The following is a 16,338-nucleotide window of genomic DNA, read 5'->3' on the forward strand; positions in this document are numbered from 1 at the left end:
ATGTTGCCTTCTATAAACTTTTAACCTTTAATAAACCTTTATGGTTTGAAACTTTAACTATTCTCTGTTTTAATTGGGAAGCCTAAGGTGCTTCATATTATTTAAATAGATTGATTTTGTTGAATGGTTCTGTTTGAATTTCGGTTTATCAGTTCGCACTTGTAAGGACCCTGAAAATTTCACAAAGAAACCAGAGGATCATTTAAAACTGAGGCTTGGAGGATTTAAAATTTCCCCCAAATCCAAATTTATCACGATTCAATCTGTGTTCCTGCTCTTTGATGGCTCCATTTGGATTACTGACGGTGTTCCAGCATTCCTGAATTGGTTGCTGTAAATTATGAGGGCAGGGGTATGTGTTTTTGATCGTGAGCTGTTGAGAGGTGTGGTTTTTGCATTTTTGAGTACCTTTTCAAGATTATTGCTTGCGCGTGGAGATTAATGTGGCTAGAGCTCAGAGTTGAAGTTTGGTCATCAGATTCATCGTAATCCAAGAAATCGAATTGTGTGTTTTGATAGTGCCAGGAGGGTCCTATTACCTATTTCCCCAATAGTGATTGCCTATCCTATTTTTTTTTTAAGTAAACAGATTTGTTTTATGTTTGTATTTTGAAAGTGAGAATCGGTTTGCGCTGTGCTGTAAATTATGTCAATAGGTTTCGCACTGAGGTTGGTTGTTTAGCTTGTGTGCTTGTATTGGTTATTATTTAATTGGGTGTCGCACTGTGATTGGTTAGTCCAGTGGTGTCGTGCTAGGACTGAGTGTTTGCCTCGTTGAGTATTGCATTTGTATTTGCTGGGAACTGCTGGTCAGTTCATTTTGGGATTTACAGGTTTTCTGTTATTTTGTGTGGGTAGCAAAGAGGTAATTCTTATCGAAAATAAGAGCTATGTTTAGAAATGATGTGAGCCTACCTGTCCGTGAGGAGGCTCCTCCAGAGGTCATACCTGCATGCAAAATGGCTACTAATGTCGGGTTACACACTTGTGTTTTGATCAAGCACTGGAATAAGATCACAGAGAAAGATAGGTGCTTGAAATTTCTTCCACTTGGCACATTCAATGTGAGAAAAATTATAAATCTGAGATGAGTGATGTACGAGATGAACTTCCAACCAAGGCCTGTACACTTTAAAGTATTAAATGCATGGGAATATGCTGCGCTTGAGAAGAAAAATGAGAAATATCAAACCTAAACGAAAAATAAAGTCTGTAGTTGGATGGAGTCCTAACGGAATGCGAAACAGCAGGGGTGAAGAGAGAATGTGTTAGAGGGCATAAGCATGTATACTGTGATATTAAAGGAAGGGGCAGAAGTGAAGTAATTATGAGAGGGAGTTGGGCACGATAAAAGAGAGAATGAGAGTAGCAATGAAACAGATGACACATTTTTGGGAGATTTGCTAAATTCCCTACCATCTCCGTGCAATGTTGTTCATCATCTTGCAGTGAACCTCCAGCCCCAATTGGGGGCTATGGGAGAGGAACAGACTTGGGAGTAAATGTAAGGGTGTGTGGCGGGATCGATAGAAACACGAACTCGGGTGGTAAAGGCAAAGCAGGTTTTATTGTCTTTACCAATCGCTTGCGCCGCGGTGGGTTTCTGTAGTAGGGAAGAGGCGGTTCGGATACTCGACGTGCAGGTGAACTCCTCTCCTTCCAGTGATCACCACCTGGTTTTCCTACCTCCTGTGGACTTCTGGGGGCTGTAGGCGCGTCCGTGTTGTCAGACGGTCTCGGGAGGCATGTAACAAAAGAGAAACAAACTCAGCAAAGGGCTCTGGTTCACTGAGAGCTTAGGGGAAAGGGTGTGGGGAGTTACACTCGTGCACACAGGTTCTGCGTAGTGAAGTAGGGGAGGGTTCAGTGAAGGGATAATGGTGGCGGGTGCACTACGGAGGTTTAAAACTTCTTCTACCCGCCCAGCCCACGATACGGTCCCGTACCTGGGTTAGCCACACTTCCCTTGAAGTGCGGCTGGGCGAAGCGCCTTGTCGTTGGCCTCCTGGCACTGCAACTGCTGGGCTCGCCTCCTCCGTCTCTCCTACTTCCTCCTCGTTCTCGTCCCCGTCTCTGCTTTCTCCGCTCCGTACGTATCCTTCCTCCCTCCACGACTCCTCGACTCCTCCGGGTGATGAACACGCCTCCCTCTCCGAAGACTCAGCTTTTGGTTCCGGTGTCCCAGCTGACCAGGGGGCGTGGCCGGGATCAAACTCCGTCCAATTAAAGAAACAGCGCCCTCCCTCGTCCCGCGGGTTGGATGAGTCCCACTGCGTTGTCTTGTGCCAGACTTCGGGCTGCTGTAGGGATGATAAAGAGGTGAACAGACATCGAGGGGGTGCTGGAGAAGGGGTAAGACACTCTGCCTCCTGGTCACAGGGTGCCTGCTGATCAAAGTTTCCCAGAGGCCAATCCAGGCCTATCATTAGGTGTCATTATTACCTCTGTTCTCATTAATGCCACCAGTGTGTCTTTTGTCACGACAACCCCCAGTATATCTGCCATTTCTACTACTCCTAATTTGGAAGGATGACCCGTACAGAAGAGGTTTCTCCCTGAAATACATCTGTTGTTGCCACTGTTGCAGAGGCAGAATCACAACCACAGACAGAAGGCACTCCCCTTTAAGAAATCAATGTAGTACAATTAAAAACAGAATTTGAAGCACTTGTAAGGGGGACTCTTGGATCTGACGTCATATACATGTGCAATAAAACTTAGCTTAGGTTCTTCAGAAGGGAAACTGCTATGTATGCCTATACTTTGCCTGAAAGATTGAAAGAGCAAGCTGGCAAATCTGGGGAGTTTTATAAGGTACATGACTGAGGAGATATTACAAAAAGTGAGATATACTAAGAGTCTTATCAATCTTTAATCAGATACTGAAAAGATGTGGAGACATTACAATTGTCCAGCACCTCCGTTCTAGTCCAGTACATTGGCAAACTACTGGTGACGTCAATACCACAAGAAGCTTGCAAGCAAGACACAGTTGTTTTGTGGAGTCACATGGCAGAGAACAGACACAAGGTGCCCCCCACAAAATGGCAGTACTGTCAGACAAAGGTTCTCTATTTGGGGCACATTGAGAAAGGAGCTAAGAAGGTGTCTCAAGAACTTATCTCTACAATCCTGAGCATAATCTCCCCTATGACACAGAGAGAAGTTAGGCTGTTTTAGGAATGGTGGGTTACTGCCGTCAGTGGATTCCTACATTTTTCCTAGTGACCAAGCTTCTACAGACACTTACATATAGTGATGTGACCGATCTACTACCCTGACTGAAATGAATGAGTGCCTTCCTGGAGCTCAGAGAGAAACTCTGCTGTGTACCAGTACTAGAATGCACAATTATGACAAAAGATTTTGTATCGGACTGCCACAAGCATGAAAGGTGCACCTTGACTGAGTTGCCACAGACCCACATGGAAGTGAAATGGCAGTAACTTATTTCTCTGCCACACTTGATCCAGTGCCTGTGCACTTCCTGGATACCTTCAAGTAGAAGCTGCAGTGGATGTTAGCATACAACAGTGCGAAGTCATAGTTATAGACGACTTGCTTATTGTGATGGTTCCACATTTAGTTGAGATCTATTGACTTGCACTCGATGTCAGCACATCATGAACTGCAGACTCACTAAATATGAAGAAGTGACTTTGGCACCAGAAAATGTATTGTTTAAGAGATGTAATGTTTCAAACCTCTTACCCCTTCCATAGAGTGACTCCGATGTTTATGGGGTTGACCATGATTGCATAGATGTTACGGAATTATGCACCAAGCCAAGACCTGGAATTCAAGATGTCTCCTTGGAAGACTCTGATTATACCTTATTAGTAGACCGAAGTGTTGCAACTGCCTAGAGGGATTTCAGTTGTAAAATATGTAGTGCACAGGAGTAGATGGGATTTTGTGACTGCTGGAAACCGCTAGGCAGATGATATGGCAAGATATTGTGATCTTGTCTCCCGTACATTCAATCAAGGGCACCAAGTGAATCTGACAATGACTCTGTTTCAAACATGCGCTTGAGTATAATAAATACTTGGGACGAAATAAAGGAATTGCAGGAATAAGCTCCAAAGGCAAGGAAGGAAAAGTGGATGAGGTCTGAATATGTTAAGAATCCAAGTGAGGTTTGGGTTTGAAGGGATGGGAGAGACCTGTTATACCTGAAGTTATGGGTTCAACTATGGTCAGGCATTTCCATGGTTCTACCCATATAAGAAGAGATGCCATGATTCACACATCCAAGATCTTCTGGTGTAATCCCCATTTCAGCGTCATTGCTGAGCGTTAGTGTCACATGTGTGTTACTTGCCAGTAGTTAAATGCTGGCAGGAGCACAGATTTGGTTATGAGTCACACAGGGATGTCCGATGGTCCCTTTTACTGCATGCAGTTGTACTTTGTAGAGATGCACATATGCAATGAAATCTGCAATATCCTCGTGGTAGTCTGTTTTTTCTCTCATTAAGTTGAAGCATACCCATGAACTTTAAGCAAGTGTAAGCACTTTGGCCGTATGGTGCAGAGGAAAGAAAGGTGGCTGAATAGGGGGAGAGACTGAGAGCAGTTCTGTTAGAAGAACACATTCCAGAAATAATCACAGAAGAAAAAGAGCCAATTGAACAGAGTGCTAGTAACAGTGAACGACCAAAGGGTAGAAGAAAAAAGAGACAAAGAGTGGGAAATAGAAGGTATTTGACTCCTGAGTGGATCTACTTTGCTGAAAGTGAGCTTGATCTGAGAGCTCATGAAACTGAGAATCATCAAAATGTTTTTGGAAAAGCCCCAAGAAGAGTACTACCACAATTAAAGATTGAAAAATATTATTTATTGATGAATTCAAGTGACATTCGTTGAAATATCCTGGTTTGTACCTAGGGATCCAGTTGAAGATCTTAGGTTCCAGTAGAAGAGTAGAATTTACCCTTTATGTATCCATTAAAGATACCAGGTTCCTAATCCTTAAAGGTAACCAAACTAACAGATTTACAGATTACAGTAAAATGGACTAACGTTTTGCTGATTTGCAGAATCAACAAGTAGATTTCTGATTTTCTCTTTTCCTCTGACCTGGCATATGAGAAACCACGGTGTCAAGCACATCCAAAAGTTGTACAATTTTAACAGTAGTTGTGGTATTTTCCATAGTTATATTAATGATTGGCTTACTAGTGAGTCTTAACTCTTATTTCGAGCATGCTTCAACCAAAACTAAAATTGATCAAGCCTATGTAGATGAGCAACGTAGGTTTAATATGAAAATATTACATATGGTTGGCTCTGAAGGACATTTTTCTGCCAATGTTTATTTTAGATAGTTGCATGAGTACTAAGAACTGCTGTGTCTGTACATATTTACCTATTTCTACTACAGCTGGTGTAACTTAACACCACTTGCCCCAATCTACTTTTTAACTTGCAGTCTAATTTTGAATCCGTTCTATCGTCATGAGTGCATTGAATATTATTTTTTGGCCTGCTTTTAGATGATGTGCTTATGTTTAAAACATTAAATCTGAATGCTGGAGACTTGTTATACCAATCAATGTAACTAAATGAATTTACTCAAAGCTTACTGTAAGCTTAATGTAAATTGAGTAGGATTGAGAAGGCCTTTATAGAAGAATTGAATAAAAGAAAGGCGGAGACAGTGAAGAGGGTGAAGAAAGGAGAAATGGTTGTTTGGGAGAAAGAGGAAGAACTAATGAGTCAGGAATACACCCAAAACTAAGTCTGGATTTACAGCAGAAGGGAAAAGGTTGTGTGGTGAGACAGAAAGAGCAGGTGCAAAGACCACAGAGGTGAGTTGGTGTGATTGGGTACAAAGTTATGCGTGATCAAATATTTTTTGGGGAAAGGAAAAATGCTTACTTTCAGCTTCCAACGAACTATGTAGGTAGTTGATACTTAGCTTTAATGTTTGCTAATGTGCGTGATATCAATGACCTAGATGGTAAAAGAATAGTGAAAGGTCTAGGCATAGTGCTTCACAAGTAGTAGGCAATATATTTTGTGCTATGATACCCTCTGTAGGTATAATCTAAAATGATTTCAAGATCAGAAAGTTTTCTACTTTGGCAGATCGTTTGACTTTCTAACATGGCTGGTGCTTTAACCATAATTAACACTGAGATTCTGGCAATAGGGTCAATGGTTTTGCAGAAGAAGTTTAGCAGGCGAAAGAGGGTGGGGTTTGCAGTATGCTTCACATTCAGCAAGGTAAAAGCCCTTAATGCCTACCTCAAGCTAGTATGAATAAAATGTGAGTTAAGGCACCATAATCAGAACTTTGCTTGTATTCAAGAGACTAGAATCTGATATGCAGACATCAGTCTACTTGCACAGTCCACTGGCGTAACGAAAAGTGAGGGGGCCTCCCTGCACGGTACTTAGAGGGGCCCCCTCTGGGCTCAATCAGGAGCTCTCCGGCCACAGTGCAGTGCCGCGGGGGCCCCTTGGAGCTAGAGGCCCCCCCGCACCGCGGGGGCTGCGTGGGCCTGTGTTGCGCGCCTGGGACAGTCCTATTACCAGTTCCACAGATATCTGTCAACCGTTATTGTACAAACAAATTGAATCCTATCTGGGAATTTCAGTTGCATTCTTTGCCCTGAAAAGGAGGCATAGTTGTATGGTCCAATTCATCAAGCCATCATAGCCCTGAGACAGGGGTTGGGTCTTTTTGACCTTGGGAGATGCAGATAGCCAAATAGAAGAGCTTAAACTATTTATCCCTGTATGTCTTCACTTCTCCAGAATAGATTACTTTCAAGTGAGTAAACAACTAGTGGGAATGGTTTAGGTACATTTATTTTAATCCTGTTGTGGCATCAGGCCATGCTCCCCTTACTCTACACTGAAGAATTCCCAGGCCCCAGAATACATACTTATCCTTGACGTTTTCAACCATCACTATGAAACATTCCTCCCCATATTGAGCATATGGAGAAGATCATTCACAGATTGTTATAAAAATAATCCTCACTCAGCCTCTTGACTCATTGTGAGGGATATTTTACAAGCACTTGGCCACAGTCGTACTTTAAAGTCTACCATCTGGCAATTGAAGTGGCACATGAAAGAGAAGTATAAACTGAGTGTGCTTCTTAGTCATACAGAGCAGAGACATGCCAGTTTAGTTCAGACTTGTGGTCCACTTGCAACAATGTGTCCATAAACTCCATATGAACTCAGATCACCATCATTCTAATACAACGTATTTCACAGCAATTTCAATCATTTAAATTTCAAACGTTTGATGACAGCAATAATTGTGACTTAGCCTTACAATGCTGACTACTTGAAAATAACACCCTCCCACCAACATATTCTATAAATTTTGGATAGATCCAGAAATAAATGCACATCTCCCCCTGAGATCACTATGCACATTGGGCGATAAAGCAGGATCATGTTTGTCTGACAGAACATTATTTAGACTCTTATCTTACCTTCAATATCTTCTGGGCAAAACAAAGAACTAGTAGGCAAGATGATGTTTTAGGAGTCATATCCTTTGCTTCCTTTTCCAAGGCTGCCACGACTGATAATTTGCCAAGGAAATTCTACATTACCTTAAAAAATACTTTAATGCCCCCTGCACAAATCATGGTATTTTCTGTAAAACGATTTTAAAAGGTTAAGCTCTCTTCTGCACTGGTGCCCTTTCAGGCCATATCACTGCTAGGTGCAGATGGGCATGTCTATGCCAGGTTATTAGATAATCGATTAGACCTGAAAGATTTACTCGCTACATGACAACATGTATTTATTCCCAGAAAGTGATGTTACTGGTGTATGTGATATTGATGAAAACCTAACATGAAGTAAATGGTTTTTATAGCTTTATTTTGTGGAACCCCTGTTGAAATGTTTTTATTTTTGACTTCTCATAGGGTGACAAAAAAATCCTACTGAAATTCATTCTTGAGGAAACTTGTTTTTTCATGTTTGTTTTTTATTTTGTGGCTTACTCGTCTACGTCCCCCACACCATCATGTATACCCACCCCTTTTTCTCTTCATACCTCCTTATCCTGGTGACCATTAAAATAAATGTTTACCTTTTCCACAGAAACATTGCAGTTTCATGGAAAACTTATCTTGTCAGTCTAACTTTTCTCTACAATTAAGTTTCGCCAGCCTGTTTTCTTCAGGCTGACTTTCTTCATTTTAGAAATTTGTCAGAATGTTGGATTATCAATACAACAGGCCATACCAATTTTGCAGTTGCCTTAATAGATTGGGCTCAAATATCTCCCGTCATCCAATCCGAAGCCATCATTTTTGTTCTTTATCAGTATATAAGCATAATAGCCCCAAACAAAATCAGTCACACCAATGGTTTCAGTGATATTTTGGGGCCACTCATTGTACCTTCACTTAAATACTTAGGGGCCGATTTCGATGTTGGACGGGCCTGAGTCCGTCCAACATCAATCTGCAACTGGGACCGACCAACCTCCTGTCGGCGTTCCCAAACCAGCAATTCAGTGCGACCGAACACAGTTTGGTCGCAATCGTATTTGGAATGCATGCTCTCATTGTAAAGTACTGAGGTGCAGTTCATCCCTGCACCCGGTGGCAGGCACCTCAATGAAAAGGCGTCTTAAACAGAAACACTGAGGTCCCGCTGCCAGATGCACGCCATTTCACTGTTCAGCAAAGAGCATGATCTCTGGCTGAGGTGATCAATGCCAACCTACTCGGAATCTGTGTAATGGAGTAGTTTAATTGTTGGTCTTTATCTGCGTATTCAGATGGCAAAGGGTTTCCAGCTGTTTCTATACAACTAAAAATGATTATCATTGAAAGTACTGGAATAAACTACTTGACAAACCTATGCCCGATTAAGAACCCTTGCTGAAAGCAAGATTTCAAACACTTTGGTCTTTCTATGTTCTATTGTTTGGTAAGTAATTAAAATATCACAGGATACATTTCAAATACTGACCTCATCAGACTGTCAAAAGTGATTTTCACCAGGACATGAGAAGGTGGCTCCCCTGTATATTAATTATTTTCAGCAAGTGTGCTTCCATGAAGGGTATACAGAAAAGAAGCACTATAGCATTGTTTGATAACAAAACAAACAAATAAAATGGGAAGTATGAGAAGACAGAAGGCGGAGCCAATTCTACAACTGCTTCTTGTGTTACAAGTGGGCGTGGACTCTCAAGTGAAACTGGCTCAGCCCTATTGCATGTTTGTGCTAGGCACAAGTGACTGGGTTTGCGGAAACAATTGTCTGTGCGGTCCAACGCTCTGCAGAATACCTCTTCAATAACAAGGAGAAAGGAAGACCATTAGAAGCAACAAACAAGAATAACAAGCATTTGCAATGCAATAGGTCTTGCATTTGCGAGAGTTTAACCTATTGGCATTGTAAATGACAAAGCCTTTTATTTATCTATTTTGATAATTAACACATTAATAAAATGCATTGTCATTTACAATGCCAATAGCTCCAACTCTTGTTAATGCGAGACCTAAAATAAAAGCCCGCATGGCGCACTGAATTTTGCAGGAAAGCATGTCGTGCCTGCAGTAGGAGAAACTCATTAACGAAAATAGTGCTTACAGACGAAATAGTACGTACCAAGTAACAACCGAAGTAAACGGGCCAGTCCTCATGGGAGGTTACAAATTAAGACAAGCCGGTACTAAGGAGGGACTAACAAGCCTATAAATGAATGAGAAGACAGCATTTACAAAGGACAATGATACAAGCAGGGGCGTAACACAGGCCCCTGCAGCCCCTGTGGTGCAGGGGGCCCAACCTCCAGGGGGCCCCCTCAGCAAAGCATTTCGGCTGAAGAGCTCCAGATTGAGTCCGGAGGGGGCCCCTCTACGTACCCTGCGGGGGGGGGGGCTCAAGATTTGTTACTCCACTGGACACAAGCCAATGACAAATATGGGTAGGGAGTGGGCGGGGCTTCAAGTCCACACTCGACTACAGCATGCCTTGCAGCACATGCACTGCTCAGGCTCGATCTAAAAAGACATTTTGTTTAAAAGGCAGCGATGAAGGAAACTGCCTCATCTTTCAAGAGGGGCTGAAATAATGCTTCCAGAACTGCAGACAAATCTTCCAGGTTTCAAGTGGCAACCATAGCGTTCTTTGTCCACCCTTGTTATTTAATACCTAGAAGTGAAAGCCAGATGTAACCAACCGCATCAGGACCATTTTCAGATGTACACACTTAACACCTGGTTTTACCCCCGCCTGGAAATCAAGTCAATATTAACTAGCTCATGGACAACATATACTGATTGAGTAAATTGTGCTCTGCACTAATATGTATATTTTGCTCCTGAATAAGACAAAATCCAAACTGGTCTTGGATGTGTTCACATAAGGAGGGCCTTAGTTAGTTTGGTAGACATGTTACTCTATTCCAAGCATGGCTGATATTCTGTCAGCCATATTGCAAGTGTCACAGATTGTAATCACTGTAATGTGGCAGACAGGATATCCGCCATGTTTGTAATTGGGAATGCTGTCATCTAAACTTTAAATAAGGCCTGTAATCTTTTACTGAAGCATAAAACCTCCCCAGAAATAAAGGCAGTCAAGGGCAGCATCTTTCAACTATACAAGCCCCAAAATGTCCTACCAGTTTTCTAAAGCAGCTACCATGCTAACCACAACAAAACTTTCTTCCCGCCTGAATGCCCGCTGCTCAGTATGCTGCTGCTGATACAGAATGAAGCTTGTCCATTATTTTTCCTCAGTGGAACGTCTGTTATCACCTCTGTAGGGAGATTATTTAAGGCATGGGCCCAAGCTTCCGGCATCCACTCCAGTCATCCACGGAAGAAACAATGTCCCTCATATGCAATGCAGATCCACTATTCTGGCCTGGATGAACAATCTACCTGTGGAAAGGTCTTACTTTGCGTTAGAGCAAACCGGATGCTCAGGTGAGTGTTGGCAGTGGTCTACGTTTAGGGGGCACCTATAGGGCTCCTGGATTTCTACACATCATCCAACCCTGAAAGCCACCCACTAGCATGCAGCCCGCTGGGCACTGGCGCAGTACCAGAATGAGTAGTTCACCACTCTAGGCCTGATATGGTATGTTCTAAGCATTTTATAGCACACAGCTTCCATTAGCATGGCCTGTTGGAACTTTTCTAGAAAGGAATGGTTGCTTTAATTATCACAGGCTGCAACAAGCGATGCATGGTTGCATGAATGTTGGGTTGATTGACAACTTTGCAGTGCAGAGTGATGAAGCGATGTGGTTAATGAGGCCCATTTGGGTATTCATGTGGATGCACTACTTCTAACGCACGGTAGTCTATAGTATCATGTATGATGGAACACAAATGTAAAGGTGATTGTTTTGTTCTAACATGTACAGAATGAGAATTCCAAAAGTGTTAGTCCAGTCCCATATTGCAAAAATTGCAAGTTTAGAAATCTTTTGTTTAACTAACCAAAATTCGATGTTGATGTAAATTCGGGATGGACAACATCTAACCGTTCTTTGCATACTTAATAGCAATGACCACTCGTTTTGAAAATTTATGTTGCCGATTTACAATTTATTTATACTGGAAGCAGTTGTGGTCTCTGAACTATGTGTATTCAGTGAGAGAAGCACTAGAAATTCCACTGCGTAAATACCAATGCACACGTAATCCATTAAAATCCATAAAGACCATGAATGACAATTGGAATCAACAAGAGTTTTCTCCCTGTTCTACCAAAAGGGTCCAGACAAAACCATGTGTAACTGGTCAATTGGAATTTCTACCGGGTCTACTATACCTCAACTCCTTTGTTTAATTCACTGACCTTGTATCACTGCCTTCTGTCTTCAGATCGTTGTTCTACATTCAAAATTGTTTGCACAACGAACGTTCTACTCATAACCACGTACACTGAATCACTTCTGGATGGATCTGCGTCCATGATTTCACGCGGGGGATATTCTGTTATTGTTACTGGTAGGTAGATGCACTGGATACCGGCATATGGATGATGTGTAAAATAGCAAACTGCTAAATTGTTTGGTGGGGGAGGAAGCATTTGTACAGTGAAAAATGGCACTGCTTTGCAATATTCTCACGTCTGCCAGCTGCTGTGTAAGAGGCGGATTTCATTTGTGGATGATCTCACGTTCGGTCTGGTTACCGGAGGGATTCCTGGGGGCGGCAGAAGCTTTGGTGGCACCGTTTCTATGTCTGCAGCCCAGTTATGAGCATGCACCACACAGGACACTGTATAATGGCGGCGGCATTCGCATTCCTATCACAGTTGCCACTCCCACAGGCTGCCGTCCGGCGTATAAAAGACAAAACAAGCATTTGCACTGCAATAGGACTCGCATTTACACGAGACCTATTGCATTGGAAACGGAAATGCGTGCGGGCAAGAAAGCACTAACGGGAGTGAGGGGGTGAGAAGCCATGGACTGCGGGAGGGAAGAAAATAGTGTTCGGAGTAAAGGGGCCAGTTGCCATGGAAGGATAGAATGAGGACATGGCTGTCACGAGGAGGGACTAACAAGCCTAAAACCAATCGGAAGGCAGCATTTAGGACCTAAGCCAATGAAAAAGATGGGCACAGAGTGGGCGGAGCTTCCACGAAGCTTCCACACTATACTGAATACTGCATGCCTGGCAAAGCGAGCAGCGCATGCGCTGCAACGCTAGGCTCAACCTAAAAAGGGCTATGGAGGGAGCAGCAAGCAGGGGGAGTGGGAGGGAGGAAGGAATAGTCCCTGAATCGCATCAGGAGCACCGGCCGGACACTGATTAAAATTAACTGATCTGTCTCTGTCCCTGCTCCTCAGCAGGCATCAGAAGTGACGTTTCGGCTGCACTGGCCAATTATCCTGGCTGCCAAGAAGGTGTCCTGAAGCACACAATGCTCCAAGCCCTTGTTGTAAGCGTTTGTATCTCACAAGCGAGAAGCATGAGCTAGCAAATGCTTAACCCTAAAAATGGAACTCATCCCTTCCAAAACTGCTTTAACTCTTCTGCGCTTATTTAAATTTCTTTTTATCTGGATGCACAAGAAACCATGGTATACTCTGCACTATCTACAATTACCCGTAGTGATAGGTAGTTGAGTGCTTTTTAGTTTATAGATATATGATTGCACTGCCTTAGCTATGCAATTCGCCAGACTAATACAAAATGATTTCTGAAGTTATACCGTTTTATAAATATTTACTTTAGCCCTCTGAATTTTATTTTTTAGATATTCACATTCTCAGTATCACTCCACGCATGTTAAAGTCAAGGGACTGGCAGGCTTATGCAATGCATGGCGTATCCTAAACCAGCAGCACAAGATATCACTCCTTTGCAGACACTTGGCCATCTGGAAGAATCCTCAGTTCTCTTAGATGTTGTCATGTCCAAGTACTCATCCTAGCTCAAACTAGACCCTCAAGTACTTGTACTCTCCCATCGCAAACTCGCAGCCAGACTACATGACGGCGGCATAGAAGCCACTGTCTTCGACTGGATCCGATCGTTCCTCACCGGCAGAAGCCAATGGATCAGACTACCACCCTTCCTCTCCGAACCCACAGAAATCCACTGCAGAATCACTTAGGGATCATCACTAAGCCCTACCCTCTTCTACATGGCTCCTCTCGCCGCCATCATATGACAGCACAGCCTCAGCATAGTCTCCTACGCAGACGACACCCAGCTCATCCTCTCCCTCACCAAGGACCCCGCCACAACCAGACTCAACTTCCAGGAAGGAATGCAGGACCTCACAGCCTGGATGAGCAACAGCTACCTAAAACTCAACTCGGGGAAGACAGAAGTCCTCGTCCTCAGAAACACCCCATCGGCATGGAACAACACCTGGTGACCCACCGCCCTCGGCAGCACCCCGACCCCCACCGACCACGACAAAAATATCAGCATCGTACTAGACTCCTCCCTCTCCATGAAGTGACAGGTCAACCCAGCTGCTACAACATCCTCTGCGTCCTACGCAAGACCTTTAATGGAACCCCACCGAGACAAGGAAAACAGCCACTCACACACTCCTCACCAGCAGGCTGGACTACGGAAACGCCCTCTACGCCGGTATCGACTAGTCTCTACTCCGCAAGCTTCAGACGATACAGAACACCACCGCCACACTCGTCCTCGGTATCCCTCGACACAAACACATCAGTCAAAACCTACACAAGCTCCACTGGCTCCCCGTCGTGAAAAGGATCACCTTCAAGATACTCACCCATGCCTACAAAGCCTACACAACACCGGAACCCAATACCTCAATGACAGTCACCCTCCACGTACCCAAAATAAACCTGTGTTCCGCCAACCTCTTCCTCGCCGAAACCCCACGCATCTGCAGAGCCACAACAGGGGAAAGATCCTTCTCCTACATCGCGGCCAAGATCTGGAACGAGCTCCCAACCGACATTCGATGCGACCCTTCCCTGAGCTCCTTCAGGAAGGCTCTGAAGACCTGGCTTTTTGACTGAACGAACTGCTGACCCCTCTCCCCCCAGCTCCTTGAGACCCTCACGAGTGAGTAGCGCGCTTACAATTCCCCAGATTAATTGATTGAAGTACTTCTTCTGCTGTACGATCAAGGGCTTCTCCGATTCTTCCAGGCTATGGCAGCAAATTTGTGAATCTATGTCATAAATTAATCAAATATTTACAGATGCATGATTAGAGCAGCCAGATGTTTGGTTGATTGTATACGAATCTCCAATCCTTAAAAATTCAAAATATTATCATGCATTCTCCAATAATCGAGATGACTAGATTGTTTTGTGGGTCCTGAAATGGTTGGACGGGTTAAATGTGGAAATTACTCGAGACCTGCCTTTGAGTATGCTGCCTACTGGGTGCACATGTTTGCTACTTGCCCAGTATTAAAACCATACCAAGCAATTGCTTTGCAGAAAATTGCCATTGCTTTGCATTTCCTGATTAAGTGCGGCCCAACTGAGTCTAATGGGAGTCCCTGATGATGAGAACCGTGATTTCATACATTTGGTAGTGCTAACGACATGCTTACAATTTACATCCCAATGGAGAGGAATCCATTACCCTAATATATATAGAAATGGTTACGGAAGTTCTAGAATTCTACCACTTTGAAGACTTATAAGAATAACCAACACCGTTTCATGCAGATCTGGAGGAAATTCAAAATAGCACATTTCTTAAACCAGTGTCTGAATATATAGTTGGAGAGGGTAGGAAGACGTATTTATAGCTACGGTTCATCTTTACCGTCTCCCCTAGGGCATAGTTTTTATGATGTTGTGTGATGCAAGGATAAAGGGCACAATTAAAATACGTTGATTACTTTGGAAGTAGCAGAAAAGTTCTACCAATGCAACCAGGTGTAATATTTTCAGGTAAGGTTCAATGATGTACTTTGGAACATTCATAAAATCAAATAAGTGTAGTGATACAATTGCATAAATTACTTAAAAATACTGTAGTTGGCATCAGGACCCACTATACATTTAGTACCCAGAAATATATTAATGACTAGGGAAAACAGTTAATTAAAACTACTCCATTGGATTCTAGCTCACAGGCACCATGCACTCCAGATGCAATTTGCAATTGCATACTGGATTCAAATAATTAAACATTCTCTTTGTGCAGATTAAGACCCTCTCTCCGACTCAGGATCGCATATTTTAGAAGTGTAGGTTTCACCCAATAAGTTCTCAACCTTTTCTTAGTATACCCAAAGGTGGTTAAGATGTGCATGATGCATCACACCTCTCTACCCCTTACGTTACATTCATGAAGGTTCCAATTCTCCTTGTACCATCTGGAGGTTAGATTTTTAAGGGTGGGATGCCCAATGTACACTTAAAATAAAGATTATGCAAATTGTATATTCAAATTGGGAGATGTTTAGATCTCGAATCATATGAATTCCTACACTGAACTAAGTGCAAAATACGATTTACACAAGTGCTAGTTTTTTCACTTTTTGCAATTACAACATGCACTAGACAAACATGAGAATAGGCTGAATCCCATACTAGATTTTAACTCTAAAGAATCTAAAATGACCTTAGTTCTGCCCTCAGATCTGCAGTAAACTGCAGAAAGTGATTGCCATCTCTGAGGAGCAAAGTCCCAATGTTATTATTTTATGGATAGAAGCTAATTGGGATGTGAATGTGGGTGATAGGTTCCTACTCGCAATTGGATACTTAGTAGGAAAATGTCCGATGTCAGAATGGCACAGGGGCATAGATCAATGCTCTGTAGCAGAAGAATCAGTCTCCAAGAACCAGGGCTGCCCTGCAATATCTAAAAGTATATGGGGGGAAGTGGTAGAATCCCCTTCAGTCCCTTGTGCTTA

At 43.0% G+C, this 16,338-nt stretch overlaps 1 protein-coding gene across 2 annotated transcripts in view; it reads left to right on the forward strand.

The window, feature by feature from the left end:
- Window positions 1–16,338, forward strand: part of TMCO4 (transmembrane and coiled-coil domains 4) — a 443,311-nt gene that overhangs the window by 51,037 nt on the left and 375,936 nt on the right. The gene's annotated exons all lie outside the window — the stretch shown is intronic.

The sequence above is a fragment of the Lissotriton helveticus genome, chromosome 5_1 (assembly GCF_964261635.1).
Source record: "Lissotriton helveticus chromosome 5_1, aLisHel1.1, whole genome shotgun sequence".
NCBI lineage: Eukaryota > Metazoa > Chordata > Amphibia > Caudata > Salamandridae > Lissotriton > Lissotriton helveticus.